Source organism: Manis javanica, chromosome 2 (genome assembly GCF_040802235.1).
Source record: "Manis javanica isolate MJ-LG chromosome 2, MJ_LKY, whole genome shotgun sequence".
NCBI lineage: Eukaryota > Metazoa > Chordata > Mammalia > Pholidota > Manidae > Manis > Manis javanica.
In genome coordinates, this window is record NC_133157.1 from 138,914,413 (window position 1) to 138,932,065 (window position 17,653).

General features: G+C 37.7%; 1 protein-coding gene and 1 long non-coding RNA gene across 6 annotated transcripts in view; one reads left to right on the plus strand and one right to left on the minus strand.

Annotated features, from left to right (window-relative positions):
- PCMTD1 (protein-L-isoaspartate (D-aspartate) O-methyltransferase domain containing 1) overlaps positions 1-203 on the minus strand; it is a 69,593-nt gene extending 69,390 nt beyond the window's left edge. For 2 of the 5 annotated variants that reach the window (XM_036990789.2, XM_073229501.1), the window contains exon 1: positions 40-203. The gene's annotated coding sequence lies outside the window, so the exon portion shown is untranslated. The remainder of the gene's footprint in view (positions 1-39) is intronic. The other 3 variants (XM_017659579.3, XM_036990792.2, XM_036990791.2) reach the window with 3 other exon arrangements.
- The window catches only part of LOC140847890 (uncharacterized), a 136,785-nt gene that overhangs the window by 25,129 nt on the left and 94,003 nt on the right, over positions 1-17,653 (plus strand). The window lies entirely within an intron of this gene.

A 17,653-nucleotide genomic window follows, 5' to 3' on the forward strand; every position in this document is an offset into this window, starting at 1 on the left:
GTCGCCCGCCCAACCCCAGCCCGCGGGTGGCAGCGTTACCTGCGGCGAGGGTCTGTGCGGCTTGCCGCAGCGACGCGCGACCAGGCGCTAGGACTCAGAGCTCCGCGGCAGCTTGCCCTCCGCTACACAACAACAAGGCCGTCCCAGCCACCGCCCCCAGGAGGGGCGGTCCCGACCCGCAGCTGGGGAGACCTGTCCGTCACGGCCGGCGGCGTAGTCGGAAGCCCAGGCATGCGCGGTAAGCCGCGGGTGCGGGGCCCGCTCCGCGAGAACGCCCCCGCCGCCCCGCCCCCAGCCCGGAATCTCTCCGCCCCCACGCCAAACAACGCGAGGTCTTGACCGCGCCTGGGGATGGCCGCGGTTGGGAAGGATCCCTGAAGGCGGGGTCTCCACATCCCGCCCGCTCCCGGGGGTGGGACTCTCGGTGCGCAGGCGTGCATGGGCGGTCGGGCGGTTGCCGGTGGCCAAGTGGGGTTGAAGGGTGGAGACTGGCGCGTGGGGTCTGCTCTGCCGAGCCGCGCTCCACCTGGGGCCTCGGCGTCGGGGTCCCTGCGGGGTCCCTTCCCAGAGGGGTAACTGCATAGAAGCCTTTGTGGAGAGCGCACGCGGGATTAGCTGAGTAGCTGCGTATTGTTCTGGAGGTTGTGTCCCTTCGAGGTGTCAGTTCCGTCGGGGCGGCGCGCGGGGCGTTGGGCTTGTTGCTTCCTGGGTTGACGGTTTTCCATCCAGCGAATCGAGTGCTGAACGGCTGAGACCGTGGGCTGGCGAGCCAGCGTCTCGTGGCTGGCATAAACAGCTCCCTCGTATTGCCGGCACGATCCGGGGAAGAGGGGTTAAAAGTTACGGAGAGGACGGGGTACAGAGCCCTCAAAGCTCGGGAAAACTCCACCCCAGGAGCCTGATTGGTAAACGACCTGTTCCCGCCTTTGGAGGTTTACTGCGTCAGAGGCGGTGAGCCCGCCGAGAGGGTCGGACGCCCCACCTCCCTGTAAACCTTGTGCCCCCCACGACCTATTCAATAGTGATTTTTTTAGAAGCGTTTGCAGTGATTGTGACCTACCTACCTTTATAGGGTCCCTACGGTAAATTAGGGTTAGGTACAACATCGGGCCCAGGTGGTGCTACCCACCATAGTTGTGTGCAAAAATGGCTAATACGTTCATGAAAGGAGAATGCAAGCCAGGTTAAAACTGAAATCACGAAATAACCTGTAAGCGAACAAAGTTGCTGCTAAGGTGGTCTGCCATTCAATTCACCAACTTCATTTGGGTTTAAAATGTGAATGCAAATTCAGTGGACATTTCAGCTTCTAACTGCAAAATCTTTATTCATGGGCACTCTAAATTTGAGTCCCCCGTTACAGATTCTTTGGCCTGCTTCCAGGGCACTCCTAACTTATGAGATAATGGAGGAGTCTTGCAGGATTGGCTTTCTGCTATTCCAAAAAAATTTTTTTTGTTATACTTTTTTTTTTCGGTATCATTAATATACAACTGCATGAACAACATTGTGGTTACTAGATTCCCCCCATTATCAAGTCCCCACCACATACCCCATTACAGTCACTGTCCATCAGCGTAGTAAGATGCTATAGAGTCACTACTTGTCTTCTCTGTATATACTGCCTTCCCTGTGAACCCCCTACATTATGTGTGCTAATCATAATGCATGCCCCTTATTCCCCTTATCCCTCCCTTCCCACCCATCCTCCCCAGTCCCTTTCCCTTTGGTAACCATTAGTCCATTCTTGGGTTCTGTGAGTCTGCTGCTATTTTGCTCCCTCAGTTTTTTTCTTTGTTCTTATACTTCACAGATGATGGAAATCATTTGGTACTTCTCTTTCTCTGCCTGACTTATTTCACTGAGCATAATACCCGTCCAACCAGAAATTTTAGCACATGAAAATAACATAAGCAAATTAAGTAGAAATGGTTAAGTTAGAAAATAATCAAATCATTAAACTGTTATAGCCTTTACCCTGTCTTTTCTTCTACATTTTTTATGTATTCATTATGGTGTAAGAATTTTTCATAGTTCCAGACCTTTTTTCTCTTCCTCTACTGCATTAAAGTTGACCACAGGTCATTTTTAAGACTACTAGTAAGCACTCTGTTAGTAAGCAGGACCAATTGCTATTCTTATGGATAAGTAGTTAAACAGCAAATCATAAACCCTGTATCTTCTTGTGTGTGGTACACACCTCATGCTGCCACCCCATCTCCATTTTCAGACCGTTTCTGATTATGCCTCCGGTTGGCACATTCCATTTATAACTTAATTTTGGTGAATGTGTGTCTCCCTACTAACCTGTAATTCCACAAAGTCTGGGCATGTGCTGATTGTGTTCACTATTGCTTTTGATGCCTAGTACAGTGTCTGCTACAATGTTGGTACTCTGAAATTGTCAAATGGGCACTATAAATATTAAAGTTTTCCATCATCTAAAGTTATTTAGAGTTTGATTTAGGCTTTGATTAATTTAGAATGCCCACAAACAGCTTATTCCTAGACTTGTTGGTCCGTTGTTGCATCAAGTTTGGTTCTGGCAGCAGCAAAGTAACACTTGTAAAAACTTAATTCTTCATACCAGGTTGCTTCAATTTTAATATTAAGCAGAAAATACCCAAAGTGAATACTTTGAGAATACAAATTACTGTGTAGTCAGGAGCCTTGTAATAAAAAAATGCATAAGGCGTTGAACAAATGCTTATTAAACTAAATCAAATTCAACATACAAACTACTGTCACCCTCCTAGGAGTTCACATTTCCCCTAGGCATGACAGAGTTGTTGCATGTTTTCTTCAGACTCAGAATGGGAAGTTTCCGTGTGTTGCCCAGATTAACTTTAAATGATCTAGTTATTTGCAAACACCTGTGTTGCAGTGATAGGTCGTGGTTTTGGCTTATGGTGCTAAGTCTGGTCTTTAAGACCTGAAAGAAATCCTTTATATCTTTCACTTGACCAGCACTGTCTGTAGAAAACCCAGAACTAAATCCTATTAAATATGAAGCTGTTTTTTTATTTCCTTGTACTATTTTCAGTATAGTTATAAGTCTATCACCTATGACCCCTCCCCACAAAAACAATAAATATTTCCTCTCCAAAAAAGAATTACTTTAACTGTACTTATTTTTCTCTATTTAAAAGACAAGAACAACACATGAGTATTTCTTTATTGATTTTAAGAAACATAAATTTGGTTTGTTCAGAAGAGGGTAATGTTTTCCAAAGAAGAACTAGAATTCGAAAATGAAGGAGAATGCTTAAGACCCTACATTCTAGAGAAGTAATACCTATATAATTTATAAGTTGAGGAAATAAAGCAGTCTTAGAGCTGACAGATGAAAGGGAATCTCCTAATTTACCAACAATCTTTGTCTATAGCCATTATTAGTACTTCTCTTATTACAACATCTCCCTGGTACTGTGTTCTACTGTTGTCACAATTACTTGACATATTGAGAATCATTATAGTCAAAATTTAGGATCAAGAGTTCTATGACAAATAGCTCTAAAAATAGCTTTCCTCTAGAGAAAAGTGAAAAAGACTTTGTTTAAACCAGTGGTTCTCAAAATGTTCTTTGGACCAGAGGCATCCCATCAAAAGTTGTAAGTGCAAATTCTTGGTGCCTCATGCGGACATAGTCCTCTGGGTGCTTCTGATGAATGCTTGTTTCAGAACCATTGTAATTCAAAGATAGGAAATTAGGTAGAAAATAGGCTTCCTGTGGTGAAAATACTCCATTGCTGGTATCCCCAATGTCTAGTATCTCCTGTCTAAGGAAATTGTCCTCATTGTTCATGGATCTACCCCAATATTTGTTCTTCTATGAGCCTTACTCAATCCTTTGAGCCACAATAGAATGTTAGTGTGTTCACATTCAAAGACATTGTTTGTGATTGTGGATATGACTAGAAAGACTGCTCAGATGATCCTTTCTACATCAGAAAATTACCTGGAATTGTGTACCACTACTGCTTAAGTGGGCCTTAACCTTTAGTAGCTGTTCTTATTTTCCCCTCAGAAACTACCAAGCCAGAATGCCAAGTCGATCAGCAGACTCCAAGAGTTTTCAGAATTTCAAAGCTATTCTATATCTTCTGAAACTTCCTAATATGTAACAAACCCTGACAAGGCATATGTAAAGTCATTTTATAATAACCTTTTTCTTAAAAAAGCAAACAACCCAAAACATCAAAGAATTCAACTCTTAAATGACCAAACAGCAAATGTAAAAAACACATACGTTGCTGTGTCCAGCCACCTCCCTACACCAAAATTACTCATAGCAATATACTGAAAAGCAGAAAAGTTGCCTTTAGCTTCTCAAATTCAGTAACTGTTGAATTATAACTAGTAAAGAGAATTATGTACAATGAAAATTGCACTTTCCCAGTTATTCGGCCCTTTAAGTGGGCACTTCACAAATTCCTGCCTATTTTATATTAAAAATGAAACCTATTTGCACAGTCCATATTCAATTAGAAATTAATTTTAATTTTAGACCATAATATATGTACGTATCTGTTAATACTGGTTTTATATAGATATCACTTATCTGACAAAACAAAAATATCAAACACAAATAGTTGACTGTTTTAGGCCTCATTTCTCACTTTCTAAGGATTTACTTAAAAATAGCTCATCTGATGATGGAATACTGATTCCCTCATTAACTCTTTTCTACTGGCTGAAGAGAATTCATTATACTCAATGGAAGCTATGCAAATAACCCCTTTGATCACCTAAATTGAGAAATCTTGAGGTTACTCGTTGAGTTTACCTAACATAATAATTGTATACTAATATAAAGTTGTCCAAATGATACTTAAAGCAATATATAATATCACTCCATTAATAAGTAAATTGATAGAGATTCAGCCAGTCTTATTTAAGAGAAAATTTCATTTAGTCTATGTAAGAGATTGAGCTAACTGCTGTGTTTATGTTTATGTCTTTATGTCATGAGTCTTAAGAAGTTGACGAATTAGATTATTTATTGCTATATACATTTAAATATGTGAAACAACTATTTGAAAGTAATGACATGAGAACTTTTATTTTTTCAGTTTTTTTAAACTAAAAACAAGAACTATTTACCCTTTTCTCCCACCCCCAGCCCTCACCTCTGGCAATCACTACTATGTTCTACCTATGAACTTTGTTTTTTTGTTTATTTGTTTTTTTCATTATCTTTTATAGATGCCACACATAAGAGAGATCATACAGTATTTGCCTTTCTTTGTCTGGCTTATTTCACTTAGCACAGTGTCCTTGAGGTCCATCCATGTTGTCCTAAATGGCAAAATTTCATTCATTTTTATGGCATATCTTACCCATTCTTCCATTGATAGACACTTAAGTTGTTTACATACCTTGGCTTTTGTAAATAATGCTGCAATGAACATGGGGATACAGATATCTTTTCACGTTAGGTTTTGCTTTCTTTGGGTAAACACCCAGAAGTGGAATTGCTGGATCATACAGCACTTATATTTTTAATTTCTTCAGGAACCTCCATCCTGCTTTCCATAGTGGCTGCACAATTTACATTCCAACATCATTATACGAGGGCTCCCTTTTCTCCACATCCTTGCCAACACTTTTTATTTCTAGTCATTTTAATAGTAGCCATTCTAATGTGTGAGGTGATATTGTGATTTGATTTGTATTTTTCTAATAATAATGTAAAACAGCTTTTCCTGTACCTGTGGGTAATCTGTATGTCTTCTTTGGAATGTCTTTTGAGATCTTCTGCCCATTTTTTAATCAGACTTGTTTTTTGTTTTTTGTTCTTGAGTTGTATGAGTTTTTCATATACTTTGGATATTAGCCCCTTATCAGATATGTGATTTGCAAATATTTTCTCCCTTTCAGTAGGTTGCCTTTTCATTTTGTTGATGGTTTCCTTTGTTGTGCAAATGATTCCATGTGCTTGATATAGTCCCACTTATTTTTGCTTATGTTATATTTGCTTTTGGTGTCAGATTCAATCACCAAGAACTATGTGAAGGAGCTTACTACCTGTTTTCTTCTAGGAGTTTTGTGGTTTCAGTTCTGTGTTCAAATCTTTAACCCATTTTGAGTTCATTTTTATGTATGGCATAAGATAGTGGTCCAGTTTCATTTTTTTGCATGCAGCTGTCCAGTTTTCTCAACACCATATTTTGAAGAGACTGTCCTTTTCCCATTGTATATTCTTGGCTCCTTTGTAATAAATTAATTGACCATATCCATGATTTTATTTCTGGCCTCTCTGTTTTGTTCCATTGATTTATGGGTCTGTTCTTACACCAATACCATACTTTTTTGATTACTATAGCTTTCTAGTATAGCTTGAAGTAAGGGCACGTAATACCCCCAGCTTTGTTCTTCTTTCTCAAGATTGCTTTGGCTGTTCAAGTATGTTACATTTGCATTTTAATTTGTCTCAAGGTATTTTTAATTTCTTCTTTGATTTCTTCTTTAAACCATTGGTTGTTCAGTAGCATGTTGTTAAATCTTAACATGTTTGTAAATCTTCCTATTTTCCACTTGTAACTTATTTCTAGTTTCATACCATTGTGGTTGGAAATGTGCTTGATGTGATTTCTTAAATGTATTAAGACTTGTTTTGTGGCCTAACATATAATCTATCTTAGAAAATATTCCATGCACACTTGAGAAGAATGTATTTTTTCCTGCTTTTGGATAGAACATGAGGACTTTAATTGCTTCATCCTGAACAATTGAAAAAATTGCATAATGGGTGTATAGTTATCTTACCTACTTTTTCACTTGCCCTGAAATCTTTCATCCAGACATCAAATTTTGCCTCCCTCTATAATAGCCTAAAAGTACAAGTTAAAATATTTCCCTGTGAAGAATATTTATATTAAAACTTTTAAATTTTACAAAAAGGCTGTTTTATCAAACTTAAATATGATAATGTGATTTTATATTCATTAGAATAACAATTTAGGGAGGGTTTTGCCCCAATTAACTATATATATATATCATAGATATTATATACTTTAAGCTAATAAAATAATAGACATAGTAAGGATGTTATTTTATTGACAAAAATAGCATTTAAGTTATCTATTTCCATGAAAACTTTCTGCCTCTTTCTCTCCTTTTCCAAGTTTTCATTACCTCTGTTCTCATAGGTATTCAAGCACTAATAAATAGAAAAAGTAATTCCATTTTCAGAAATCATTAATATTTAAGAAAAGAAAAATATAACTTTATCTTGCATCTAGATTCAGATCCATTTTTGGACTTCTTTTTTATACCAAGTTCATTCCAGAAAACTGCATATAAGCAAACTTCTATTAAAAACTTGAAAAGTAATGGCATATAACCTTCAAATTTGGTAGTTTGTCTTTTACTAAGGAATTAGAGGGGAAAAGTCCTGGAAGTTTACTCATTTTCTATTCTCTGGAACTGTGGGAATTATTTTCTAGAAATAAAATATTATGTTTCTGCTAAGAAGAAGGAGAAGAGGGAACAGAGGAGGAGGGAGAAAAGAGAAGAGAGGGAACAAAGGGCGAGTAGAAAGAAAACTTAAAATTGATGGTACCTCCCATTCTCCATTTAATAAAGTTCACATAGGCCAAATTAATTGATCATTCTTATCCTTTTGTATTTCCTTTTCCATATTACCTTCTTTTTAACTCCTTTCCAATTGTGTTTACATTTAATTTGTATTGTTCACAGGTCTCTCCTAATAGATTACAAGAAGCTTAAAAGGGGCTAGGACCTCACACAGTGACCTGCTTGTGATAGTTGCTCACAAAAAGTATTGAGTAGAATTTCCATAATATGTAAACCTCTGGGGAAAGGAGGACAAGCACTACAGTTGATTGATTTCACTCATTCATTCAACAATTATTGGATATAAGTAACACTGGGCATGGGAGATACAGCAGGGAGTAAGTCAGAAAAGGCCTTTTACTCCTTGGAGCCCATATTTTAGTGCAGCTATATGTAAAAAGAAGATGAAATGAAATACTAGTATAGTTAAAAGTTATTTGGTGAGCTCCTCATGTCTTACAGATGAATTGAGAATTATAACTTGGTAATTATGGTAGATTTAATATTAATAGGATACTGGAAATTCTTCCAATAAAATAAATATTAAATTATCAACAAAAATAATTATTTTATGAAAATAAGCATTTGTAAGTTATTGTCTGCAGTAAATAGTGACTTTAAATTTAATAGTTTTTAACCTATGTAGATGCTTTTCCTTCATTAGAAGTTCTGCTTATAAACTAGATGCATCAAAACTGAATATTAAAAATATTTTTAATGTGTATATAACTAGATTTTAAATTAATTTTTAAAGAATCTATTAAAATTCAATGAACATTTCCTGGATAACTGTGATAGATGCTGAAAATGAAACAGCAATATGTGACATAATTGCTTTCTTCATAAACTTGTATTCAAATAATACAAAAAAGAAAATGACCCATGATATGACAAAAAGGGTACAAATAAGATACTATTGCTTCCTAGAAGTGCTCCATAGCAGAAGTCAAATTTGAGAGAAGATATGAAATTTAGATAGAATTCTTACATTACAAAGATGATGAGAATGGTCATTTTAGGATAAGGAATAGCATAAATAACATTGAACTAGATAATTCATGGTGTGTTTTCAAAGAGCAGAGGTTAGTTTCTCTCTTTTAGCTAGAACGTAGCTTACAAGGTAAACTAAGACCAGGTATTGGTGGTCATTAGATTTCATGAAGTAGGCGATGTGAAGCCATGTTCATTTTATTTATGTGTCATTGATTCTAGTGCCCTATTTTAGAACTAAAAGTTATACTGTACATAACTATTCCTATTAGGTAAAACCATTTGAGAATTTGCCTCAATGATTCATATACCAAGTTCCTGTGTTTGTGTATATGTGTATATATATACATATACATACATATTTAAGGTATGGTATTTGAATTCTGAAATGAAAATGGTAAATTACTTGGTCAATAAAACTGTCTTTCTTGATCAGATACTGAACCATACTAATGAGTCCAGGGACTGAAGTGGTAACCAGTATTTATGGATGCTTCCTGCTCTAAATAGGTTGATAATCTTGAACACTGTAATTTGAGGAATTGGCTAGAACCAACTGGTCTTCAAATAGAGTATTTTTAAAAATCCCACTAAGTGGAATAGTTTGCTAAAAATAATATTAAAAATAGGATTTGTGACACAAATCCATTCTTGGGGCAGGACAGAATCTTCTAAATGAAAAATACTAAAGCAAAGCCTTGACCTAAATAATCAGTGCCAATCTTTTTGGATGCTGGGTAAATGCTGGATAAATCAAAATGTGATTTAAATTCTGTGTCCTTTCAAGGAAATATTTAAGAGAGTCTTGTCCACACCAAATACTTTGGAAAAATGTTCAGTGTTGCCCAATTTGAAGGTCATGGCTAAGTGATAAAGGCAGTGCAAAAAGCACAGTGGTTGGATCACACTTCTCCCTGCCCCTGCAAGCCAGCACTAGCTGTCAATCAGCATGGAGCAGTGGCTGAGTGGATCACAGCCATCCTCCTCTTTCTGGTAACCTCATGCTGCCTGAGGCTGTGGGTACCCTGCCATAGTCTCATCCACATCCCCCATCAGTGTGGGGATATATCCTGTGACCCAGCCTTTCCTCTGCTTCTCTGCAGTGTGTCCTGTTGGAACCAGGATTCAGCTAGAACCATGTTGGAAAAACCGTATGACGAAAGAAAGGAATTTACACCAAGAGGCTTCCTATATAAAGTCAGCCTCATTTCCCTCCAGGAATATTTTGTAAACAGCTCTTAAAAACTCAATCTAGAATTCTTAACAAAGGAAGGAAATAATTGTGTTCTACTAATTATAGAGAATGTTTTGGCCTCAGCAGTGAGCTAGTGCCAGATTGTTACAGGCAGGAAGATTTTTGTTTCTTAGCTTCCTTCAGTTTTTAATTAAAAGGCTGAAAAATGAAGTATATCTCTGAGATACTAGTTTATATTGTTATTCTACATCTTTTCCTTTACCCTTAATCTGTTTTATAAGGTAACCAAGTCATGTGGTTCTTTGCCTTGTTGAAGAGGTGAAATTATTGGCAAAGCAGAAAGCAGACTTTGCTTGCCAGAAAATAACACCCCAAGTCTTTCCCGAAATGGAAATGAAAGAGATGACTGTGGGTCCAATGAAGAGCAAACAAAACAAAAACCTGTTTACCACTCAGTGCCCCATGCAGGCAGCAGAGGAAATAATAGATGCATAGTATGTCTAGGAAGGCTGGATTTTCAGATGGGAAGTTTCCAGCTTCACCACATTTTCTCATGCCTCAAAGGTAGAATGGAATCAGTAGAACCTTAGAAGTAAGGTGTCCATGCTAGTTGGGACAGTGGGCATTTCCACAGTAACCACTGTAAACTGATGGGTGGCTTATGGCTATCAGAGCCTTCTCAGTGATTTGACATATCACAATTTTTAACCATCCTGGAGATCGGAGACCTGAAACTAAAATTCAAATTCAAATATCTGATTAGTTCCATAGAATATGAGATCGAACTCAAACTTAATCTGACTAGAAAAAATTGACTGTATTAATCTTGTGATCGAAAGCTTACACAATCCGCTGTGGTTTAAACTATATTCCAACATGCCACTGAAGAATATCCTTGGAGAGTGCTGATGGTCTGATATTCTCAGCATCTCTGCTTTTACTTACCACACACTTAACGTGCCTGTGCATCCTAATTTGCTCAAGATAGCCCCAGTTTATGACTATTGTCCTATTGTAATTTTTAATAGTGTTTCCTTTTCCTCTCAAAAGTGTCCACTTTTGGATGACAAATTATATGGCTTCCTGACAGATAATTGATTCAACTATATCAGTCTGAATAGGCTAGATTATGCTGTTCTAACAAATAACACAAACTGCAGTAGCTTAGTGTGCAGCAAAAGTTTATCAAGTGATATTTAGGCAGCTGTTTTCTATGGACTGGCTCAGCATTCCGGGCACCACCATATTTTTTTTCACTGAAGTGTAGTATATACAATATTATATTGGCTTTAGGTGCACACCATGGTGATTGGACAGATATCTACATTATTAAATACTCACCCTAATAGGTGAAGTTACCGTCTGTCAACATACAAAGATAATACAATATTATTGACTATATTTCCTATTCTGTATTTTCATGACTGTTACTAATTTATATTACAACTGAGATATTGTGCCTTTATCCCCTTCGCCTGTTTCACCTGTCCCCTTATTTTCTTCCCCCATGGCTACTACCAGTCTCTTCTCTGTGTCTATGAATCTATTCTGTTTTATTTTTTAGAGTCTACATATAAGTGTAATAATACTATATTTGTCTTTCTCCATCTGGTTTATTTCACTTAGCATAATGCCCTCAAAGTCCATCCATGTAGTTGCAAATGGCAAGATTTCATTCTTTTTTATGGCTGAGTAATATTGCATTGTAAATATGTACCACATCTTCTTTATCCATTCATCTATTGGTTGACAGTTGGGTTACTTCCATATCTTGCCTATTAAATAATGTGACAGTAAACACAGGGGGGCATATGTCTTTTCGAATCACTGATCTTGTTTTCTTCAGGTAAATTTCCAGAAGTAGCATTGCTTATTGTATGGTATTCCCATAGGTTTTTAACTATTTTATCTGTTTTCATTTGTCTCCGTGTATTGTTTGATTTCCTCAACATTCCATTGATTATTTAGAAGCATGTTTAACTTTGACATGCTTGCGTCTTCTAATTTTTTTCTTTTCCTTGATTTCTAGTTTTATACCATTGTGATAAGAAAAGATACTTGATATGTCAATCTTCTTAAATTCACTGAGCCTTGTTTTTTGACCTAACATGTGATCTGTCCTGGAGAATACTCCATTGCACTTGAGAAGAATGTATAGTCTGCTGATTTTGGGTGAAATGTTCTGTATGTAAATGTTAGGTCCATCTGTTCTAATGTGTCATTCAATGCCACTGTTTCCTTATTGATTTTCTGTCTGGATGATCTATTCATTGCTATAAGGGGGGTATTAAAGTCCCCTACTATTAATATATTACTGTCAAATTTTCCTTTTAGGTCTGTTAGTATTTGCTTTATATAGTTAGGTGCCCCTGTGTTTGGTGCATAGATATTAGCAATTGTATCCTTTTGCTGGACTGACCCCTTGTCATTGTGTAAGGTCCTTGCCTCTTGTTACTTTCTTTGTTTTGAAGCCTACTTGGTCTGATACAAGTATTGCTACTCCTGCTTTTTTCTCACTTTCGTTTTTGTGGAGTGTTTTTTTTCATTCCTTCCCTATCAGTCTATGTGTGTCTTTACATCTGAAATGACTCTTGTCAGCAGCATATAGACGAGTCCTCTTTCTTTATCCATTCAGCCAACCTATGTCCATTTATTGGAGCATTTAATCCATTTACATTTTAGATAATTATTGATAGGTATGTACTTAATGCCATTTTGGTAATTGTTTTCTTGATTTTGTAGTTGTTCTCTGTTCCTTTCTTCCTCCTTGCTCTCTTCCCTTGTGATTTGATGACTTTTTTTAGTATTATGCTTGTATTCCTTTCTCTTTATCTTTTGTGTATCTATAATAGACTTTTGGTTTGTGGTTACGATAAGGTTCATAGATAGTACCCTGTACATTTAACAGTCTATGTTAGGTTGATGATTGCTTAATTTTGAACACATTCTAAAAGTACTACTCCTTATTATTGTTACCCCCTCCACACTTTATGTGATGTACTAATTTACATTTTTGTATTTTGCAGACACCATCATATGAACATGTGCTTTTCACAGTTGTTTCAACAGGAAAATAGAGAGCTCTTAGAGGAAATAATTGCCAGCAAATGAATGATCCAGACTGGAAATGGCACATATCATTTCTGATCACAACCCATTGACCAGAATTATTCAAAGGGCTCAGTCTGTCTGCAAGGGAATGGGTAATTTTCCCATTATCTGAGAAGAGAGGAACAGAATACAAGCACACAGTCTCATTGTTAAATACTCAAAGAAGCCAAGTACTGAGGGTCCAATTTATTATTGATATTTGGGCAGATAAGTTCCTTTTACCTTCATGCTTAATCAGTCTTAGAGTTCTTGACACACTATAGATAGATGAGTCCTTTGTCAAATTTGCAGTTTGCAAATCTTTCCTCCCAGTCTATTATTTCTCTTTTTGTCTTTTAGCAGGGTAATTCACAGGGCAGAAATTTTTATTTTGTGTAGTACAGCATACAATTTTGTCCTTTACAAATCAGTATTTGGGGATCATGTCTAAAAATTCCTCACAAAACCCTTATGTTATCTTCTGAAAGTTTTATAGTTTTACATTTTACATTTAAATCTATGACTCATTTTGAGTTAATGTTTATATGAGGTATGAATTTTAGGTTGAGGTTCATTTTTTTCCTGTAATACTTAATTGCTCCAGTACCATTTATTGAAAAGACTGTTCTCCCTCCATTAAATTGCTTTTGCACCTTTATCAAAAGTTGGTTGGCACTATGCATATGGAGCTATTTCTGGTTCTCTATTCTGTTCCACTGAATCTATCCCTCTGCCAGTGCCACAGTCTTTATGATGCTGGCTCTACGGTAAGTTCTGAAAACAGAGTGATTCTGCCCACTTTGCTGTTCTTCAGAATTCTTTTAGCTATTCTAATTATTTTACCTTTCCATATAAATTTTAGAATAATCATGTCTATATCTACAAAATGTATTTCTGGCCTTTAGGTAAGAATTATGTTAAATCTGTATCTCAAAATTTGGAGAGAATTACCATACTATGATGTATTTTCCTATTCATGAACCCAGAATATCTGTTCATAATACTGTTGGTTCTTTCATTAGTGGTTTATGGTTTTCAGCATACAATTCCTATACATACTTAGATTTATTTCTAAGTATTTGTTTCACTTTTTTGAGTGGTTATAAATGGTATCGAATGTTAAATTTTGATTTCCACATACTCACTGCTAGTATATGAAATACAATTGATGTTTGTATGTTAACCCTGTATCCTGTGGCCCTTCTGACCTCATTTATTAGTTCTAGAAGTTTTGTGCATCTGTAAGTAGATTTCATGGGGTTTTATGTAGAGTATCATGCCATCTGCAAACAGGCAGTGTTTTTCTTCTTTTCCAGTGTGTATGTCTTTATTTCCTTTCTTGTCTTTTCTGCTGCCTAAAATATCCAGTATTATGTTGATTATAAGTGGTTAGAGTATATTTACTTCCTTGTTCCTGATCTTAAGAAAAGAATCCAGTCTTTCATCATTAAGCATAATGTTATCTGTAGGACTTTTGTAGATGATCCTTATTGAAAGATGCTCCAAGTTGAAGATGTTCCTCCTCTAATCTACGTTGCTGAGAGTTTTTACTATTAACGGATGTTGAATTTTGTCAAAGGCTTTTTCTATATTTATTGATATAATCAAGTGTTTTTTTTCTTCTGTATCCCATGAATATAGTAGATTACCTTAATTGATTTTCAAATATTAATTTTGTATCTTTTGCAATGTGGACAAGATGAGAATTGGCCAACCACTAAGCCCTGATTCCTTTTTGCATAACAGTTCTTCAGTAAATCTCTTTCTTCTCTCATTTTACTTCTAAGCAGCAAGAAGAAATCTTTATCATCAACATCACCTTCAATACTCTGCTCTAGTCCTTGCCCTTGGGCTCTGTCCTTGGCCTACTTAGTCCAGTTTTCACAAGAACCCTACAGTCAGTTTAGTGAAAATCCCCACCTTTGATATCTGATCAAATGCCTGTTCCCAATCTTTGCTAGCCCGTCTTCAGCAAAAATCCTGTCAAGTAGGTTTAGCCAGAAGCTCCTACTCCTATTTTCCCTCTTAATAATTTCCCATCCATTGAACCCTCCACCCCTTGGCTATAATTCTCCACTTGTCCTCATAAACAGAGTTGAGCTCAGCCTCTCTGCTCATTGTAGTGGTACCCCTGAATAAAGTTGACCTTACCATCTTTAACAAGTATCATGGAAATTTTTTCTTTAGTAATGGCCAAGTCCATCACTTCCAAGTTCTGCTTTCCACATGAAAATAGAAAACAATTCAGCTGTTACAACCACTTTGTAACAAGGATTCCTTTTCTCCAATATAGTAATATTTTCCTCATTTCCTTCTGAGCCTGCATGTCTTTCTTTCTATTAATAGTCTGTTTATGATGATTTAAGATTTCTCTAAGACAATATTTTAGACAATACCTTAGATAATATCTTAGTATTTTAGACAACATGTAAAACAATGTCTACCATACTCTCCACTTCCTTCAGAGACCTTACTAACAGAGCTATCAACATCCATATTTCAACTAGTGTCTGTTTGCAACTCTGGGGACAAACCCAAGGCAAAATACCTCTGAAACCAAAACCAGTCAAAGGGAGAAATAAAGTTAAGAAACCCATTTATTTCTTACAAGCAGTCATCCCATCTCTCTTGACCGGGCTGCAGCAGCAGAGAGCTCCACCAAACCTCTCCAGTCTAGATAAAGCCTTGCATGCCCTTGTAATTATCTATTGATATGTAAAGGGACTAATTTTCTCTCCACCCCTTGGAAACACCTACTGATATGCAGATGCACTAAAGGCCCGTGACAGAGTTTGGAAATATTACAAATTTACCCACACTGTTAAAACAATTTAAGGTTTTTATATCATCCTCTTCAAAATTTTTCTAGCCTCTACCCTTTACCCAATCCCAAGGCCACTTTCACATTTTTAGTGTATTTTTTTACAGCAGCACCCCACTGCTTGGTATCAAAATCTGTACTGGCTTCTTATAGATGATGTAAAACATCACCACAATCTTAGTGTCTTAAAACAATATGAATGTGTTATCATATAGTTCTGGAGGATGGAAGCCTGAAAATGGAACTTATTGGACTAAAATGAAGGTGTCATCAGGACATTTTTTCTTGGGACTCTGTCTTGTTAATGGGTTTCAGCCCGGGCAAGTTCGCTATGGATTCAATGTGACCAAAGAAATTGACCGCAAAACGCTCTTTGGGGTAAAAGCGTCTTACAAAACTGCCGTCCCGCCCATCTCTCTCTCTCCTGCTCAGGCAGCAACCACTGGCCCCCTCTCTCACTTCTCTGGTACAGATAAGCCCTCTGTTGCCCAGGTAATTACCCACTGATATGGAGATGAAAGATGCAAATGCACTAAAGCCTACTTCTTTACACCTCTGAATGCTTGTTGATATGCAGATGTACCAAAGCCAGGCGAGATATTCTGGAAATACTACAATTTTACCCACAGACTCTATGGAAGAGCCCTTTCTCGGCCTTTTCTAGACTGTAGAGGTTTCCTGATTCCTTGGTCATATGGCAGTTATTATCTAAAGAATTGTCTAAAAGTTTTCTGTTATTGCTAGACTATCCCTTTCCTCATCTTTTGACTTGAGATAGCTGGCTTGGGTTGGAATTTTTATTATTATTATTTTTTGGCATCCATTTGTGATTCTGGATTGCCATTTTCTCCAGCACCCAATTTGGGATAATGAGGCTGTGGGTAAAATTGCAGTATTTCCAGAATCTCTTGCCTGGCCTTAGTTCATCTCTGTATCAATAGGTATTCCCAAGGGGTGGAGAGAAACAGCCATCTCCATATCAATAGGTAATTACAAGGGCCAGTGAGGGCAAATGTGGACTGGAAAGATTGGGTGGGATTCCTTCTTCTGCAGCCAGTTTGCAGAGACATGGGAGATCAGAATTGGACAACTACTTGTAAGAAATAAATGGGTTTCTCCCACTTTATTTGTCCCTTTGACTGATTTTGGTTTCAAAGGTATTTTGCTCCATGCTTTTCATCCCGGAGTTACAAGAAATTCACCATTGGATCATTTCTTAAGTCCCAACGTCGCTAGTCTGTCTGGCTTCCCTTCCACTTTCAGAGTCTTCTTATGTTTATTTTATGTGTAAGGACCAGGGATTTTTAGTTGTAATTAGCAAAAGTAGAGAAAAGAAACTTCTCTAAACCTTAGAGACAATAGTATCTCTTTTCAGGCTGTCTCTTCAGAGGCCTCTCACATGTGGCTGTGGTGTCAAGTACTTGAGAGTTCTTGTTACTCTGTTTCTCTCTTTGTGCTGCCCTGCTGAGACACCCTCCTTGAATTGGGGCTATCCTTCCCAGGATTGAATGTATCCAGAGCCATTCTTGCTCTTTCCTTCCCTCCCTGCTGAAAGGGTATCTCCTGCGACCCTCCTTACCCAGAATGACTCAGGAGACACGGGCCCACGCAAGAGACTTTATTATCTGAAGGAGAGAGTGGTTTTCCCAGATGGGGGTGGGGAGAGAAAGAGAGAGGGAGCAGCAGAGAGAGCAGTGGGACAGAGAGAGCAGAGAGAGAGAGAGAGAAAGGGAGAGAGAGCAGGGAGAGCAGGGGGACAGAGACAAAGAGAGGGAGAGCGCAGCAGAGAGACAGACAGAGAGAGAGAGAGAGCAGAGAGACAGACAGAGAGAGAGAGAGCAGAGAGACAGACAGAGAGGGCAGCAGCGTGGTACCTTTTATTGGGGCGGATCCGCTCGGCCTGTTGCTTTGGGGGAGGGTCCGGATGTTTAGAGATCAGGCAGGGTAAACCCAGTCAAGCCCCAGGCAAGCCCAGCCAT